Source organism: Apium graveolens, chromosome 9, assembly GCF_009905375.1.
Source record: "Apium graveolens cultivar Ventura chromosome 9, ASM990537v1, whole genome shotgun sequence".
In the NCBI taxonomy this organism is placed as follows: Eukaryota; Viridiplantae; Streptophyta; class Magnoliopsida; order Apiales; family Apiaceae; genus Apium; species Apium graveolens.
In genome coordinates this window covers 108226526-108244742 of record NC_133655.1, presented here as the reverse complement: position 1 = coordinate 108244742, position 18217 = coordinate 108226526, and positions in this window count along the sequence as shown.

Genomic DNA, 18217 nt, shown 5'->3' with positions numbered 1-18217 from the left:
CCGACGGATGATTAACAAAGCCATCGACGGATGATCAAATGACTATCAACGGATGTTTAATATAACAGTCAACGGATGATCAATTAAACCATCAACGGATGTTCTGAAAGTTGACGGATGATCATATGAAGAATTCAAACAGCATTTGAACAGTGAAAGCTGACACACAGCCGTCGAGATGTATACAAACACACTGTGGAAGCCCATTAACTGGGTAATAGAGGACGAAAAGCAGCAAAGCTTAAGACTGATAGTTTTTATATTTGTTCAGTCTTTTTTACTTTGTAATCTTGGTATTATATAAACCAAGAGAGTAGCAAATAGAAAAATAACCGAGATAGCTGAGAAATACAAAAACAGAGAAATCTTTGTAAGCGGAATCATTAGCATTTCCTGTATTCTCAGTAGTTCAATTTTGTAAGCAGCTGTGAGCATTCCTGCACACAGAGTCCTCTCGATATATTATATATATCTCTGGTGGAATTGTTTAAATCCACCAGAAAGTTTTTAAAGACTCTTGTTTTTAATTACTTATGTTTTGATTCAATTAAGTTTCTATTCCGCATTGTGCTAATCAAAACATTATATCTATATTCGAGTTGATCATTTTTATTTTGAGAAAAAGGTTCAAGAATTCCATTCAACCCCCCTTCTGTAATTCTTGCTATATTGTTAAGGGACTAACAATTGGTATCACAGCAAACTCTTAATCTTCAAAGAGTTTAAAGATCAAAACAATTCAGCAAGATGAACAAGAAAGATGTTGGAGTCAAGATTCCTTTTCTTGATAAAGATAATTACCATCATTGGAAGGTAAAGATGCATCTTCATATGCTTTCTCAAGATGAGGCCTATGTGGACTGCATAGAAAAAGGCCCTCATGTTCCAATGAGAGCTGCAACAGGAAATGAGTCATCTGTTCCAAAGCCAAGGCATGAATGGTCTGATCCTGACATTGAAAGGTCAGGAAAGATAAAAAGGCCATGAAAATTCTATTCAATGGAGTTGATGCAGACATGTTTGATAACATTATCAACTGCAAAACTGCCAAGGAAGTTTGGGACACAATACAGATAATTTGTGATGGCACTGAGCAAGTAAGAGAAAATAAAATGCAGCTCCTGATTCAGCAATATGAGCATTTTCACAATGAAGAAAGTGAATCACTCACTGACATTTTTAGTAGATTTCAAAAACTACTAAATGCTCTTAAGTTGTATGGAAGAGTCTATCAAACTAAAGACTCCAATCTGAACTTTCTCAGATCTCTTCCAAAGGAATGGAAACCAATGACAGTCTCATTGAGAAACTCACAAGATTATAAGGAGTTTACTTTGGAGAGACTGTATGGCATTCTGAAGACCTATGAGCTTGAGATAGAGCAGGATGAAAGAATGGAGAGAGGAAAGAAGAAAGGAGGATCCATTACACTAGTTGCTGATCTGGAAAAGGAGAAGGAAGTAAAGATGGAAGCTGTAGAATCAACTTCAAAGGTCTGTGAGAATAAGGGTAAGGGGCTTGCAGCAGCAAGTGAAGATTCGTTGAGCCAAGATGACATGGAGGACATTGATGAGCACCTAGCATTTCTTTCCAGAAGATTTTCCAAGCTCAAGTTCAAAAAGAACTTTGGAGCAGCTAAGCCAAATAGAAACATGATGGATAAGTCAAAATTCAAATGTTTCAAATGTGGCTTGGCAGGGCATTTTGCAAATGAGTGTAGAAAGTCAGATTCCAGTAAGAAAAGGTTTGAGTCTGTGGATTATAAGCAAAAATACTTTGATCTACTCAAACAAAAGGAAAGGGCTTTTATTACACAAGAGAATGACTGGGCAGCAGATGGTTTGGATGAAGATGAAGATGTTAGCTATGTCAATCTAGCCCTAATGGCCAAGTCTGATGAAACAGAGACAAGTTCCTCAAGCAATCAGGTAATCACTACAAACCTTGCACATTTATCTAAAGCTGAGTGTAATGATGCCATAAATGACATGTCTACAGAATTGTATAATTTGCGTGTTACACTTAAGTCTCTCACTAAAGAAAATGCTAAAATCAAAGAAAACAACTTATTTTTAAGTGAGAGGAATAATGTGCTTGAGTCTCAGTTTGTTGAGTTTGAGAAACTAAAAATTGAGTGTAAGATTGCCAAGGAGGAATTAACTGAGTCCTTGAAAAAGGAAGAAATTTTGAAGAAGCAGCTCGAGCGTGAACAAGAGGTGATTAAAGCATGGAAAACATCCAAGGATGTTCATGCTCAAATCACCAAAGTTCAAGGAATTGAGTCTTTTTGTGATGAAGCCTGGAAGAAGAATAAAGAGAAACTAGAACCTATTTTTGAAGATGGGTTGTTAACAGATGTAGACTCGACGGATGATGAGGACTATCCGTCGGATAACAAAAAGTGTTATCCATCGAATGATAAAAATCCTCATCCGTCGGCTGTAAGCAAACCATTAGCAAAGCCAAATTAATCAAGCTAAATGAAAAGTATGGGTCTGTTTCCAAGAACTTTGTTTCAGGTGAGTCAAGTCAAGCTAAGAAAGGGAAAAAGGCTAATGTTAGTCACATGACTGTCAAACAGTTAAGTGACAGACTTGAGAAAATTGAGGTAAAAACAGAGACTAAAAGGGAAAACAATAGGAATGGTAAAGTAGGGATTAACAAACACAATAACTACACACCTGATAAATATGCTCCTAGAAAAATCTGTGTCAAGTGTGGTAGTATAAATCATTTGTCTGTTAATTTCAAATCAGCCATGCCTACTCTCATGTCTGTTCAGTCTCAATTTCCCAACATAAATGCCATGCCTCCCATGCCTGCTAATGCTATGCCTACACAGAATATGAATGCACAGTTTGCTAATATGCCATTTGCACCTAATCTATATTATGATGCATACAATATGCCTCAAATGCCATTTAGCATGCCTTACTGGAATAACATGTTTGCACCAAGCATGTCATTTTCTGTTAGCCATAATATGCATGATAATTCTGTTGCATTAAATGGTTTCAAAGGCCCAACCCAAATGACTAAGGAAGAATCTGAAATTCCTAAGTCAAATGAGTTAAGACCTAAGAAATAGAAGAAGAAAGCTAACAAGGCAGGACCCAAAGAAACTTGGGTACCAAAATCAACTTGATTTGATTTTGATGTGTGCAGGGAAACAAAAGGAATCTGTGGTACTTGGATAGTGGTTGTTCAAGACACATGACTGATGATTCTACCCTGCTCACAGAGTTTAAGGAGAGGGCTGGCCCAAGTATTACTTTTGGAGATGACAGCAAGGGTTATACTGTGGGATATGGCTTGATTTCAAAGGATAATGTCATCATTGAAGAGGTTGCCTTAGTGGATGGTCTCAAACACAATCTGTTGAGTATCAGCCAGCTTTGTGATAAAGGCAACTCAGTAATCTTCAATAAAGAAGCCTCTGTTGTGACTAATAATCAAAGCAACAAAGTGGTTCTCACTGGTGTGAGAAGAGGAAATGTGTACCTAGCTGACTTCAACTCAACTAAAGCAGAATCTGTAACTTGTCTTCTCAGTAAAGCAAGTCAAGATGAAAGTTGGCTATGGCACAAGAAGCTATCCCATTTAAACTTCAATACCATGAATGAGCTGGTAAAGAAAGAACTAGTAAGAGGCATTCCTCTAGTGGAGTTTACTAAGGATGGACTGTGTGATGCCTGCCAAAAGGGGAAGCAGATCAAAGCATCATTCAGGAAGAAACTTGATTCAACAATTGAAGAGCCTCTGTAATTGCTTCACATGGATCTGTTTGGACCAGTCAATGTATTGTCAATTTCAAAGAAAAGATTTTGCCTAGTAATTGTAGATGATTTTTCAAAGTTCTCTTGGACATATATCCTAAAGTCTAAAGATGAGGCTAGTGAAATCATCGTCAATTACATAAGGCAAGTTAACAATCATCCTGATTTCAAAGTTAGAAGAATCAGGAGTGATAATGGAACTGAGTTTAAGAACTGAGTTCAGCAGCAAGGACTCCACAACAGAATGGAGTAGTGGAAAGGAAGAACAGATATTGAAGCTACAAGGACAATGCTTGAAATATCAAAATTACCAACATATTTCTGGGCTGAAGCTGTAAACACTGCATGCTACACTCAGAACATCTCTCTGATTAATCAAGCAAGATGCATGACTCCTTATCATTTGTTCAAGAACAAGAAGCCAGCTCTAAACTTTCTTCATGTCTTTGGTTGTAAATGCTATATTCTGAGAAATCAAACTGATCAAAATGGAAAGTTTGATGCTAAAGCAGATGAAGGGATTTTTGTTGGATATGCTGTTGGTAAAGCATATAGAGTCTACAATCTAAGAACCAACATTGTTGTGGAATCTATACATGTTGTGTTTGATGATAAAAAGATTGAAGGAATGAAAGATGGAGATTACCATGAGAGCCTCAAATTCGACAATGTTGAGATGGTCAGTGATGAAAGTGATGATGAGAGTGATTAAGAAACAGTATCTAAGGATAATGCAGACAAATCTACCACCAATGAAGCACAAAACTCAACATCCGTCGAGTTGCATAATGCTTCATCCATCAGAAGGCAATCTGTATTATCCGTTGGAAGACAACCTGCCTCATCCGTCGGTACTCAAAATTCACCATCCGTCGGGTTATCAAAAGGAGCAGGAAGTCAAGGTAGATCACCTATAGAAAGTACCCATTTCTCAAATCAAAGATCTACAAACTCAGGGGGAGTTTCTAGCAATCAAAACTCAATCACACATCAAGACAACATTGAGGTCTCTTCATCTAGAGCTAATCTACCTCAACCAAGGAAATGGACAAAAGATCACCCCTTTGAACTGATTATTGGTGATGTTTCTTCTAGAGTCCAAACAAGGAGAGCAACTCAGGAAGAATGTCTATACAACAGCTTTCTGTCAAAGGAAGAACCAAAGAAGGTAGAAGAAGCCTTGTTAGATCCTGATTGGATTTTAGCTATGCAGGAGGAGCTAAACCAATGTGAAAGGAATAAAGTATGGAAGCTGGTACCCAAGCCTAAAGGAAAGAATCCAATAGACACCAAATGGGTATTCAGAAACAAGATGGATGAAAATGACATAGTAGTAAGGAACAAAGCCAGATTGGTTGCTAAAGGCTATTGCCAGCAAGAAGGAATAGATTTTGATGAAACATTTGCTCCTGTTGCAAGACTTGAAGCCATCAGAATCTTCTTAGCCTATGCAGCCCATGCCAATTTCAAGGTCTATCAAATGGATGTCAAAAGTGCCTTTCTGAATGGAGATTTGGAGGAAGAAGTGTATGTTAGTCAACCTCCTGGCTTTGAAGATCCAAATTTTCCAGAGTATGTCTATTATCTACTGAAAGCACTTTATGGACTGAAGCAAGCACCTGGAGCCTGGTATGACACTTTATCAAAGTTCCTTTTGGAAAATCACTTCACAAGAGGTACTGTAGATAAAACTTTATTTTTCAGAAATGTTAATGGCTCTAGAGTACTTGTTCAAATTTATGTAGATGATATTAATTTTGGCTCTACAGATGAGAAACTTTGTAAAAAGTTTGCCAAACTGATGCAAAGTAAGTATGAAATGAGTATGATGGGAGAACTAACTTACTTTCTTGGTTTACAAGATAAGCAAGTTAGTGATGGAATATTCATTAGTCAAACTAAATATATTTTTGATCTTTTAAAGAAGTTTGATCTAATGGATTGCATATCTGCAAAAACTCCCATGGCCACTGCAACTAAGCTTGAATTAAACACTACTGAAAAGTCTGTGGATATTTCAAGCTATAGAGGCATGGTTGGCTCACTTCTGTACTTAACAGCTAGTAGGCCAGATATAATGTTTGCTACATATTTATGTGCTAGATTTCAGGCTGATCCTAGAGAATCTCACTTGATAGCTATTAAGAGAATTTTCAGATATCTCAAGGGAACACCAAAACTTGGCATTTGGTATCCTAGAGATTCTGGTTTTGATCTAACTGGTTATTCAGATGCAGACTATGCAGGTTGCAGAATTGACAGAAAGAGCACAACAAGAACTTGTCAATTTCTAGGAAACAAGTTTCTGTCCTGGTTCAGTAGAAAGCAAAACTCAGTTTCTACTTCTACAGCTGAAGATGAATATATTGCTGCTGGCAGTTGCTGTGCACAGATTTTATGGATGAAAAATCAATTGCTAGACTATGGTTTGCAAGTTGAGAGGATTCCTATTTTCTGTGATAACACAAGTGCAATTGCCATCACTGAAAATCCAGTGCAACATTCAAGGACAAAGCACATAGACATCAAGTACCATTTCATAAGGGAACATGTAATGAATGGTACTGTAGAGTTATATTTTGTTCCAAGTGAGAAGCAACTTACAGATATCTTTACCAAGCCACTGGATGAATCCACCTTTTCAAGGTTGGTAAGTGAGTTAGGTATGCTTAATTACTCTTAAATTTATCTGAGTTATTTTGCAAGTTGAAATGTAGCCAGAAATTTAGCTGATTTTTAGTCATGGATGAAATTTTGGCTAAGTCAAAATTTGCATCTCGACGGATGACCATTATCCATCGAGTTGAGTCATCCGTCGATATATTATTTGCAAATAAAAATCAATTACTTTTCTGGAACCTTTTAAAAATCGACGGATAACAGTTTATCCTCATCCGTCGAATTGTCTAAATCTTAACCGTTAATTCCCTAAACATTATCCATCGAGTATACTTACAGTTTGTAAGCATTACACGACGGATAATGGGTGGAATGTTTACAGTTTATTATTAAAACGACTATTTTAGGCAATTTCTATTGGTTAATTTACTCTTCTTTATTATTTTTATCCGTTGTTTTTGAGACAGTATAAAAGCTTATTTCATTTCAATTATTTTCTTTTATCATTCTCAAATTCAACTGCTTTTATTACCAACCTTTGATAGGTGGCTCCTGTATTCTTGAGACCAAATGCCATAACAAGATAACAAAAAATAACAAAGTCAGTAATGAATGATACCTTTGGGATGTCATCCTTGTGCATCTTGATCTGATTATATCCACTGAATCCATCCATGAAGCTCAGTATCTCATGACCGACAGTAGCATCTATCAATATGTCTATCATTGGCAATGGGAAACAGTCCTTAGGGTATGCGTCATTCAGATCGGTGAAATCCACACACATCCTCCATTTTCCATTAACCTTCTTTACCATCACAGGGTTTGCTAACCATTCCGTAAACTGTATCTCCTCAATGAAACCAGCCTCTAAGAGCTTCTCTACTTCTTGTTTAATAGCTTCTTGCCTCTCTGGAGCAAAGCTTCTTTTCTTTTGCTTCACAGTCTTTCGATTTGGATCCACATCCATCTTATGTGTGATCAGTTCCGGGTCTATGCCTGGCATATCAGCTGCCGACCATGCAAACACATCACTATTTTCTTGTAAAAATTTCTCCAACTTCCCTCTAAGGGGCTCCTCTAGTGTTGCTCCAATAAAAGTCACTTTCTCAGGATCCTTGGGAGCCAAAGGAATCATAATTAAGTCTTCTTCTGGCTTCCCTCTTTTCTCATCATTCTCACGGATATCCAGGTCTTCAATAAGCAGAACCTGCCCCCCCCTCCAACTCCATCTGCCCTAAGAGAGGCCACATAACAACTCCTTGCCATCTTTTCTCCAATCCCATTTCGGGTGGGAAACTTCATCACTGAATGGTAGAAAGAAGGGACTGCCTTGAAGGCATTTATTCATGTTCTTCCCATGATTGCGTTGTAAGTTGAACTAGCCTTCACCACCACAAAGTCCAACATTTGTGTTGCTGGCCTTGGTTCCTGACCTATGGTCGTTGGCAACTTAATTATCCCTTCCACGGGGCACTCCATTCCTCCGAATCCATATATCGGCATATCGGTCGGGGTTAATTGAGAATCATTGTAACCCATCCTTAAAAAGGTATCATGGAGCAAGATGTCCACCGAGGCACCATTATCTACAAGGACCCTCTTCACTGGGCTATTCCCTATTATCGGTGTTATGACCAGCGGGTCATCATGAGGAAATTTCACACCCTCCAAGTCAGAATCATCAAATGCCAATATCACTCCTGTTCTAGCCCTATTCGGGGCATCCCCCACAATATGCATAACTTCTCTAGTATATGCTTTTCTTGAGTTTTTGGATGAACCAGCAGCAGTTGGCCCTCCAAAGATAGTATTTATCACAAGTCCTTGGGGTCGTGGTCCTCCAAAGATTGCATGTATCACCGGTCCCCTAGGCTGGGGATTTCGCCCTTGATCGTCTTGGTCCCTCCTACGATCATCAAAATTCATCCTCCCATTATTATTCCTATCTCCCCCATCTCTTGTGTACTTGCTCAACCTTCCTTTTTGAATGAGGAACTCTATTTCATCTTAAAATTATCTACACTCATCGGTGTCATGACCAGTGTCCTTATGAAATCTGCAATACTTGCTCTTATCTAGCTTGGTAGGATCAGCCTTCAGGGGTTTAGGCCAACGAATATCTCTATCTTTCTCAGTTTCCATCAAGATCTGGCTTCTAGAAGCATTCAACTTAGCATATTCAGTGAAATTTTGCCCAGGTCCTCCCTTCTTTGAGGATGAATCATTGTTTTGCTCAGTTCTTGGATACTTGTCCTTAGCAATATATTTCAGATCAGTCTTTCGCTTTTTGCCACCAGCAGGCTCGTTATTCACTACTGTCTTCCTCATGCTCTCCTCCACTTTGATGTATTTCTCGGCCCTATCTTGAAGCTGTAACATACTTTCAAGGGGATGCTTGGCCAATGACATCTTGAAGAATTCGTCCCTGGTTCCCTGTTGCAGTGCTATCATAGCTACCTTGTCATCAAGATCTGGGACATTTAAAGCTTCCTTGGTGAAATGATTCAGATAGTCTCTCAAGGACTCTTTTGCTCCTTGCACAATGCTCATGAGGGATGCTGAGCTTTTCTCATGCACTTTCCCACAGATGAATTGCTTAATAAAAGCCTGACTTAGCTCTCTGAAGGATCCAATAGAATTTGGAGGCAAACGGCTATACCATCTTTGAGCCATTCCTGACAGGGTTTGAGGAAAGGCTCGACACTTAATAGCGTCGTTCACGGGCTGCAGTAACAGTGCATTAGAAAATGTCCTGACATGATTAGCGGGATCTCCAGTGTCATCATAAGCTTTGATGGTGGGAATCTTAAACTTTCTTGAGATATGGGCGTTCATTATTTCTTCAGTGAATGGCGGAGTAGGGTCATCAGGATCTCCCAGGGGAAGAAGAGTACTTGGATCAGCCTTTGGGACAACAGTCCTTCTCTGTAGCGGACCATCCATGTCTATGATTGGAGGAGGATTTCTCCCCCTTGGAGGTAGTGGGGGTATGGAGGTCTGGTGCGCCTCCAAATCGCACTTCAGCCTTTGAATTCAGCCTCGTGACCCTGATTCTCTCCTGCACTTCTTGGGAATTCGTCCCTCGGGTGCTCCTGAGGCGCTGGTTACCATCAGGCATCGGCTCTTTACCAACACACCTCCTTCTTGAGGCCACATCATCATCCGAAGATTCGGAGTCTCTCTCAGGGTAAGGACTAGAGAATTCTTGATCCTCCGGGATAGGAGCCAAAAGTATATATTGGGGCGTCTGCCCTTGTGCTTCACTCCGATTAGCATGTCCACTTCCTCCAACCTCGGGGTAAAGGGGCATCCCATAAGGGGGGTTAGTGTTCACAACAGTTGAATACTCATACCCAACGGGTCGAGAATTCACAGGTGTATGTAGCTGTTGAAGTTGGGGATTCGTCCCTTGAGGAGTCGGGGGAATCGTCCTTTGTGGTTGAGGTTCAGTTGCCCCTACATGGGCTCCTCCTTGGGTGGCGGCATAGGTCGAATACGGAGGTATCTCCACCATTGACGAAATTGTTTGGGTCGTCCCAGCTGGTGTTCCTCCAAGGGCGCTGTTTCCACTCCATTTTCTCACCATGGTTGTTGTTATGCTTTCCCACATAGGGCGCCAAATGTTATGGATTAAAAACTAAGGTATATTAATTGTTGTATTTACTATTAGGGTTCGTGAGCTTCGAGGCTCGATTTGACTGCTCTTACGTCTCGTGACTCGATCTGCCTTAACAAGATGCCTACGTACCTTGATGAATTCTAAGGATCAAGTCAAAATGTAGTTCTGATCTTTGGGGTGAGTCCCCTTATATAGATGTTTGGGAGTCCTTAAATTGGACTAGAGTTAGGAGAGTTGGTGGGCAAGTCTCTGAATTAGAATGGACTTTGGAATCCTGGGAAGTAAGAAACTGACTTGTTATCCTATGAGGTTTCTTAGAGACCAATCTCCAAGGAATTGTATCCTTAATCGGACTTTATTTATCATTTGATCTATCCCATATTAATTAATTACAAAATTAATTAATATTCAGGGTTTTGGGCCCTTTCTAACGGGCTTAGCTGTCATCCCAGTTCTTATATAATTAATGCGATATTAATTACGCAATCAGGGTTTATTTTATTCCCTATCATCTAGGCTTTTTTTTGGTACCGAAAACTCGAGTTTTGTGTTGATTTGATTGAAATTGAGTTTTCCGATTTGGTTCATCGGAGAAGAGCTCGATTTTTGCCGGATTTGCTAAGTGTTCAATTGTCTGTTAGTGTTAATCGTGATTCTGAGTTATGGATGGTGTTGTGACTGTGTTGACGGTTAAAATGGGATTAAACCCCGCTGTTTTGGCCCCATATAAAGCTTCCGGAACTCGATCGGAAGATCAAGGTCACCGGCCGGTTGCTGGGTTTTCCAGATTCCGGCGGTGTTCTTCAAGAACTCCGGTCGTGTTCTTGGATGGCCGCCCTTTGATCCGTTCAGTCCAGTTCCAAGTTTATAATCATGTTTCTATTATTTTCTTTTAACTTTTATTTCAAAAATCTAATTCTTAAATTCTAAAAATTATTTCCTTTAATTTTAAAAATCATTTACTTATTATTTTAATTTCTGAAAATTATTTACTTAATTATTTTAAATTCCAAAAATTATTTTCTTTTATTATTATCAAAAATATTAAAATTTAATTCATTTAAATTGATTAATTATTTTGATAATTAACCAATATATTTAGATAATTTGTATTAATTGTATTTTAATTTCAAAAATTATTTCAAAAATTATGGAAAAATCATTTTTAATTCTGATTTTTCCTAAATAGTGATTTAAAAATTATTTTGAGCTTTTAAAAATATATTTAGGTATTTAAAAATTAATTAATATTATTATTAATTAATTTATTCTTATTTTATTCGTAATAAATAGACCGTTTGTCTGTTTAATATGGAACGAACGCATATAGACTCAGAAAAATATTCTGCTTTCAATAAAAATACTTTCGAGACCCAAAACCTTTTGTTTCGAAAGCTCGCTTGTTTTGTAAATCGATTCTGAGTCGCGTAGTAACTGAAAAATCATATTTTTGACCCGATTTCAGTTTAAAACGTACCCAGTCGAACCTTTTGACGAACCGAGTCATATGTGATATGAATTATGTGATACATGGCTTATATGATTATGTGCTATATGAAGTACGTATGTACGTGGGTCAAGGGTCTTGTATTTGATTGTTTTCTTTATGTGTGGGCTATCGTATGGGTGGATGATAGGATTTTAATGCACAATTCTTCAAGTAATTACCGTTTAGACAATTAAAGCTGTATCTTTTAATTATAAATGGGGATTGTTCAAGTTGATTGGGACCGATCATTGGAAAGAATGGAATGGGATGAGTTGGTTATCAAGCTTCTAGAAATCGCATGAGCAACATACCAATGAAGTATCGAAAGGAAAGACGGTGATTCCATAAAATGTCAGAATGAAGAATTGTGTTATAGCGACTTTGACTAACTGCTAAAAATCTAAAGGCAAGTATCCCTATCATCACTTATTTTTCAAGTGATATTTATTTTGAATCCCATTACGCAAGTATTACTTTCCCTATTCTCAGTTCAGAATAGATAAATGTTTTAAGTATCATTTAATTAAAAGTTTATTATGCAAGTACTCTTCTGCTATTCTATGTTCAGAATAGTTAAGTGTTTTACTTATCAAATTACTGGATTTATAAATGTTTTGGATTTTGAGAAAGATGATTTGGTTGCGAGTATTCCTACCCAAGTAAATGGGGGAATAAAATTATTTTAGGTGTCAATTATTATGTCTCCTTTTCAATAAAAGGTTTTAAGATTGGATCAATACGTAAGTGACCGGGACGGAAGGTCCAGCGGAGGGCTATTGCTAAGTGTTATATGAAATATTATGACACAATTTATGCCACATGCAGATATATTGCCTTTTTATTTGAGTACTCGTGTTTTGGGACATGTTTCTACGAATCATGATCCAGTGCTATCACACGGGCTGATCAGCATGTGATAGTATGTCCATCGGAGATAGATTCCAATCTAAATTATTATATCATTTATGATTTATCAAATGTTTTGGTTTTGAATAAAAGGTGAAATGCAGTTTTGATTTAGTTTCTGATTTAAGCTGATACTTACTTTGTTGTTGATATCAAAGGTAGTATTAGTATAGATGATTGATATTGACTTCAGTATGGGATGTTGTGAGCATCAAAGTTCGTATTGATATCTAATTTGATATGACAACAAAATGAGTATTAATATTAAGAGTTCGGTTTTGAATAAAGTTTATGATTCACTCCATAATCATTGTTTCATGTTAGTGTCGTTTACGATATTTCCGTAAACACTATTTTACGAGTTTTATTCTCGTCAAGATTCAAAGTATTGCTGAAGCATTTCGCTCGAAAATATAAAAAAGAGTTTTGAATACAGTGAGAAACAAGTATCTGATTCTTTAATAAATTTTCTGTTTCAGCAATTATGATTTTAAAATGTTATGCGCTATTGCAGATGTCAGTTTTATATCAAAACGACCCCTATATTTGCTATAATGATCTTGCTGAGCATTTCTTTCGCTCAAACTTGCCTGTTTTTAAATCTAACCTCCAGTGAGGATTAGAATGCGCTGTTTAGCCACGTAATTCAAGGAAGCAAGGAAGAAACTTTTGGAAGGTGGTTGGCCCAGGGTTTGCGGACTAGTGTAAGTCTTGTTGTGTAAAGTTGTTTAAATTATATTATATTATAGTTGTGTATTGTATTTGGGCCTAGTATACTTCTTTTTGAAGTTATACTAGCAGGTTAAGTTTTAAGGTTTGGAATTATTGAAAAGAGTTTTAAAAGAAAGTGAAAATTTATTTATGGAATTTGGATATCTTGTTTCTAGAACTGTAACCTTAAAAGATCTTAAGTAGTTTGGGGTCATAAATGATAAATATCTTCCGCTGGCAATTGTATATTGATTAAACGGGTTATTTTAGATTGAGATTTCATAGTGACGACCAAATCCCCTGACCCCGGATTTGGGGGCGTTACAGGTTGGTATTAGAGCCGAGGTTATAGTAAACTAGAAATGAGAGTGTGTAGGAGCGTGTATAGTTATGTAAGGATGTTTGAGCTCATATCGAGTTCCTGTTGGATTATTGGATATAGTACGAACGAGTAAGATAAGCTAGGCGCATTCGTTTGAGCTGGTTGTCATGAGCTGGACAAAAAAAAATCCTGGCAGTTGCAAACTTCTATTGTGGAATCTTTCGAGGCTACTACGTTTAGACAATGATGGAGATTATCGATATCCTTGGAACATGAAGAAGTGTCTAGAATCGGATGACGAGTCAACAGAAGAGTTCAAATAAAAGATAAATATTAAGACTTTGGCAATACCTTCTCTTTCTATAACTTATTTTGACCTCTCTCAAAAGAGGTATATGTTAGAGGATATAATCCATAACACCCGTTTAATCATTTTATTCCAGAATCTTGTTTTCTGGATTTCATTTTCTCCAGAAATATCAGCTTTAAAATTTTTTAATTTTGATCCAAGGATTGCATTAACAAGTTATTTCTCAAAAACCTTTGATTATTCACTTGATTTTGAATTTCTTTGATATTCTTTTATTCTAACTGAGATGAACAACCCTATCTATAAGGGACACAAGGTATACCTGTCTGTGTGATAGGAGTTGGATGGGACACCATCACTTTTGTGTGTTGTGACTATAAGAAGTTAACAACCTTTAGTCGTGTCTTAATTTGGACACGCAACACCAAGTTCATTTGATCATATTGATCTCTCAGTTATTCTTTATTTCAACAATTTTTTTCACAAATTCAGATTTTGGTCCTGTTGTGACATGAAATTCTTTTCTCTTTGGAATTCTATGATTTATATTATCTCAAATATTTGAAGGAATGCCAATCAAGTTGGGCTGAGTTATCTTTGTCAAATCAAAGTAAGGCTATGTGATGGGATTACCAACAACAACAGTGAATTGCAATGCGATGAAAATATTGGTGGCGTATAACGCGGCCAGTCTGTTTCTTTATTTCCCTCTCTATTCATCTCTATTTCTTTTTCCTTTTTCTTCCTCTTTATCTTTCTCTCTATTCTTCTTTCTCCCGACCAGTAAAAGTGATCCTATTGAGAAGTTGGTCAAATTAATAGTGCGAAGTGAAGCTCCCTTGATTATCGAGTCATACAAAGAATCCAAGTTTATCTGAAATTTTGAGAAAAGTTGCATATGCAAGATTGGGAAGTTGGTAACACAACCCTTAGTACTTTCTTCTGCTGATTCCGAGGACGGAATCCTTATAAGGGGTAGATTATAATATCCCATATTTTCAGATATTATTATTATTGATATTTGAAATTGTTTATGTGATTTTTATGTGAATTTTAGTGAATTATCTGGTAATTGGAGTTGATGTTTTGGATGTTTATATGTTATATTCTTTGAGTATTCTAATTTTTCTATGTCCAGAATAAAGTATAGATAATTATAGTATTTCCCTGTTAATTTTTGGATTGCTATATGATTTTATAATGATTTACAAATTTAATAATTATTTTCGGTATAATTACAAAACTAATTTTATAAAATCGGGAATTGTCCAACCTTAACCGTTTTTATGTTTTTATAACCGAAAGTCTTTGGAAAACTCCTTCCTAACCTGCTATGATAATTCTGGACATTTTTCGTATTTTGACTTTTTCAATCCGGATTATGGTTTGACCCATACGAGTGCCAGCATAAAATTTTCGATACGAGAACCATTTCGATAACATTATTTTCGTATAAAGTGTTTTATAAGAAGCTCGGTTTTGATAATTATCCTTATCTGATATTAAATTGTATCTTATTTATAGTTACTTAGCGGCTAAGTAATCTATTTTCGGATCTGATATGATCCAACGGGATACTCTTTACGTGTTTAAAATGCGTTTATATGAGAGTATACGCATCTGGACGCGTGTTTATTTTTGTCTTTATCGAGGTACTCATTTTATGTGTGTTTGAATGCATTTTATATGTTTTCGGGGTTTTCTGTTAATTTAGAAATCGTTTCTATTTTTCAAAAATAAACGGACCGGGACCCCACCGGGACGTCAAAGTCCACAAAATTCATGTTTTTATTTTTATAAAATCAATCGTATTTCAAATACCCAATATTTTTGCATTTTTTAAATTATTCACAATTTCTGGGAAATTTTGATATAAATGTTATATTTTATCACTTTTAAAATTATTCCCCGTAATCAAACTTTGATTGATGATTTTGGACTGACTGGGAAACCAAAATCGAACATTCTATATATCAAATTGATCATTGTTTGAAGCCCGAGCTAATGGTACCAATTTCATAAATCGAGGTGCAGTATTCTGTAAATTCGATTTTTCTAGTTTATTGTCTAAATTCGTTTTTGATTTTAGAAGTATTGTTTGATGATTTGGTTGGTTGATAATTGTTCCTGGGATTACAAGGAGTGGTTTAACATCTTATTTCGTTAGTTTTGATTATGATTTGAGTAAGTTCGAGTTCTAAGTTTTTCTGATTTTTCAAGTCGATTTTTGAGATGGTTGTGATGTTCTTGATGATTTTTTTAATGATTGGGTTGGTTTCTAATTGCTTTGGGATTTGTTTTGTTACCGAAAACTCGAGTTTTGGTGTTGATTTGATTGAAATCGAGTTTCCGATTTGGTTCATTGGAGAAGAGCTTGATTTTTGCCGAATTTGGTGAAGGTTCGATCGTCTGTTAGTGTTAATCGTGATTCTGAGTTATGGACAGTGTTGTGAGTGTGTTAATGGTGAAAACGGGATTAAACCCCGCTGTTTTGGCCCCATGTAAGGCTGTCAGAACTCGACCGGACCGACCGGTTTCTGGGTTTTCCAGATTCCGACGGTGTTCTTCAAGAACTCCGACCATGTTCTTGGATGGCCGCCCTTTGATCCGTTCAGTCCCGTTCCAAGTTTATAATCATGTTTATGTTATTTTCTTTTTACTTTTATTTCAAAAATCTAATTCTAAAATTCTAAAAATCATTTTCTTTAATTTTAAAAATCATTTACTTATTATTTCAAATTATAAAAAAAATTTACTTAATAATTTTAAATTCAAAAAATTATTTTCTTTTATTATTTTTAAAAATCTGAAATTTTATTCATTTAAATTGATTAATTATTTTGATAATTAATCAGTTTATTTAGATAATTTGTATTAATTATATTTTAATTCAAAAAATTATGGAAAAATCATTTTTAATTCTGATTTTTCCTAAATAATGATTTAAAAATTATTTTGAGCTTTTAAAAATATATTTTGGTATTTAAAAAATCAATTAATATTATTATTAATTGATTTATTCTTATTTTATTCGTAATAAATAGACCGTTTGTCTGTTTAATACGGAACGAACGCGTATAGACTTAGAAATATATTCTGCTTTCAATAAAAATACTTTCGAGACCCAAAACCTTTTGTTTCGAAAGGTCGCTTGTTTTGTAAATTGATTCTGAGTCGCGTAGTGACTGAAAAATCATATTTTTGACCCGATTTCAGTTTTAAACGTACCCAGTCGAACCTTTTGATGAACCGAGTCATATATGATATGAATTATGTAATACGTGGCTTATATTATTATGTGCTATGTGTAGTACGTGTGTACGTGGGTCAAGGGTCTTATATTTGACTGTCTTCTTTATATGTGGGCTATCGTATGGGTAGATGATAGGATTTTGACGCACAGTTCTTCGAGTAATTACCGTTTAGACGATTAAAGCTGTATCTTTTAATTATAGATGCGGATTGTTCAAGTTGATCGGGACCAATCATTGGAAAGAATGGAATGGGATGAGTTGGTAATCAAGCTTCTAGCAATCGCATGAGCAACATACCAATGAAGTGGCGAAAGGAAAGACAGTGATGCCATGAAATTTCAGAATGAGGGGTTGTGTTATAGCAAGTGTGTTTAACTGCTAAAAACCTAAAGGCAAGTATCCCTATCATCACTTATTGTTCAAGTGATATTTATTTTGAATCCCATTATGCAAGTATTGCTTTCTCTATTCTCAGTTCAGAATAGATAAATATTTTACATATCGCTGAATTAAAAGTTTATTATGTAAGTACTCTTCTGCTATTCTTTGTTCAGAATAGTTAAGTGTTTTACTTATCAAATTACTGGATTTATAAATGTTTTGGATTTTGAGAAAGATGATTTGGTTGTGAGTATTCCTACCCAAGTAAATGGGGGGAATATAATTATTTTGCGTGTCAATTATTATGACTCCTTTTCAATAAAAGGTTTTAAGATTGGATCAATGCATAAGTGACCGGGACGGACGGTCCAGCCGAAGGATATTGCTAAGTGTTATATGAAATATTATGACACAATTTATGCCACATGCAGATATATTGCCTTTTTATTTGAGTACTCATGTTTTGGGACATGTTTCTAGGAATCATGATCCAGTGTTATCACACGGGCTGATCAGCATGTGATAGTACATCTGTCGGAGATAGATTCCAATCTAAATTATTATATCATTTATGATTTATCAAGTGTTTTGGTTTTGAATAAAAGGTGAAGTGCAGTTTTGATTTAGTTTATGATTTAAGCTGATACTTACTTTGTTGTTAATATCAAAGGTGGTATTAGTATAGATGATTGATGTTGACTTCGGTATGGGATGTTGTGAGCATCAAAGTTCGTATTGATATCTAATTTGATATGACAACAAAATGAGTATTAATATCAAGAGTTCGGTTTTGAATAATGTTTATGATTCACTCCATAATCATTGTT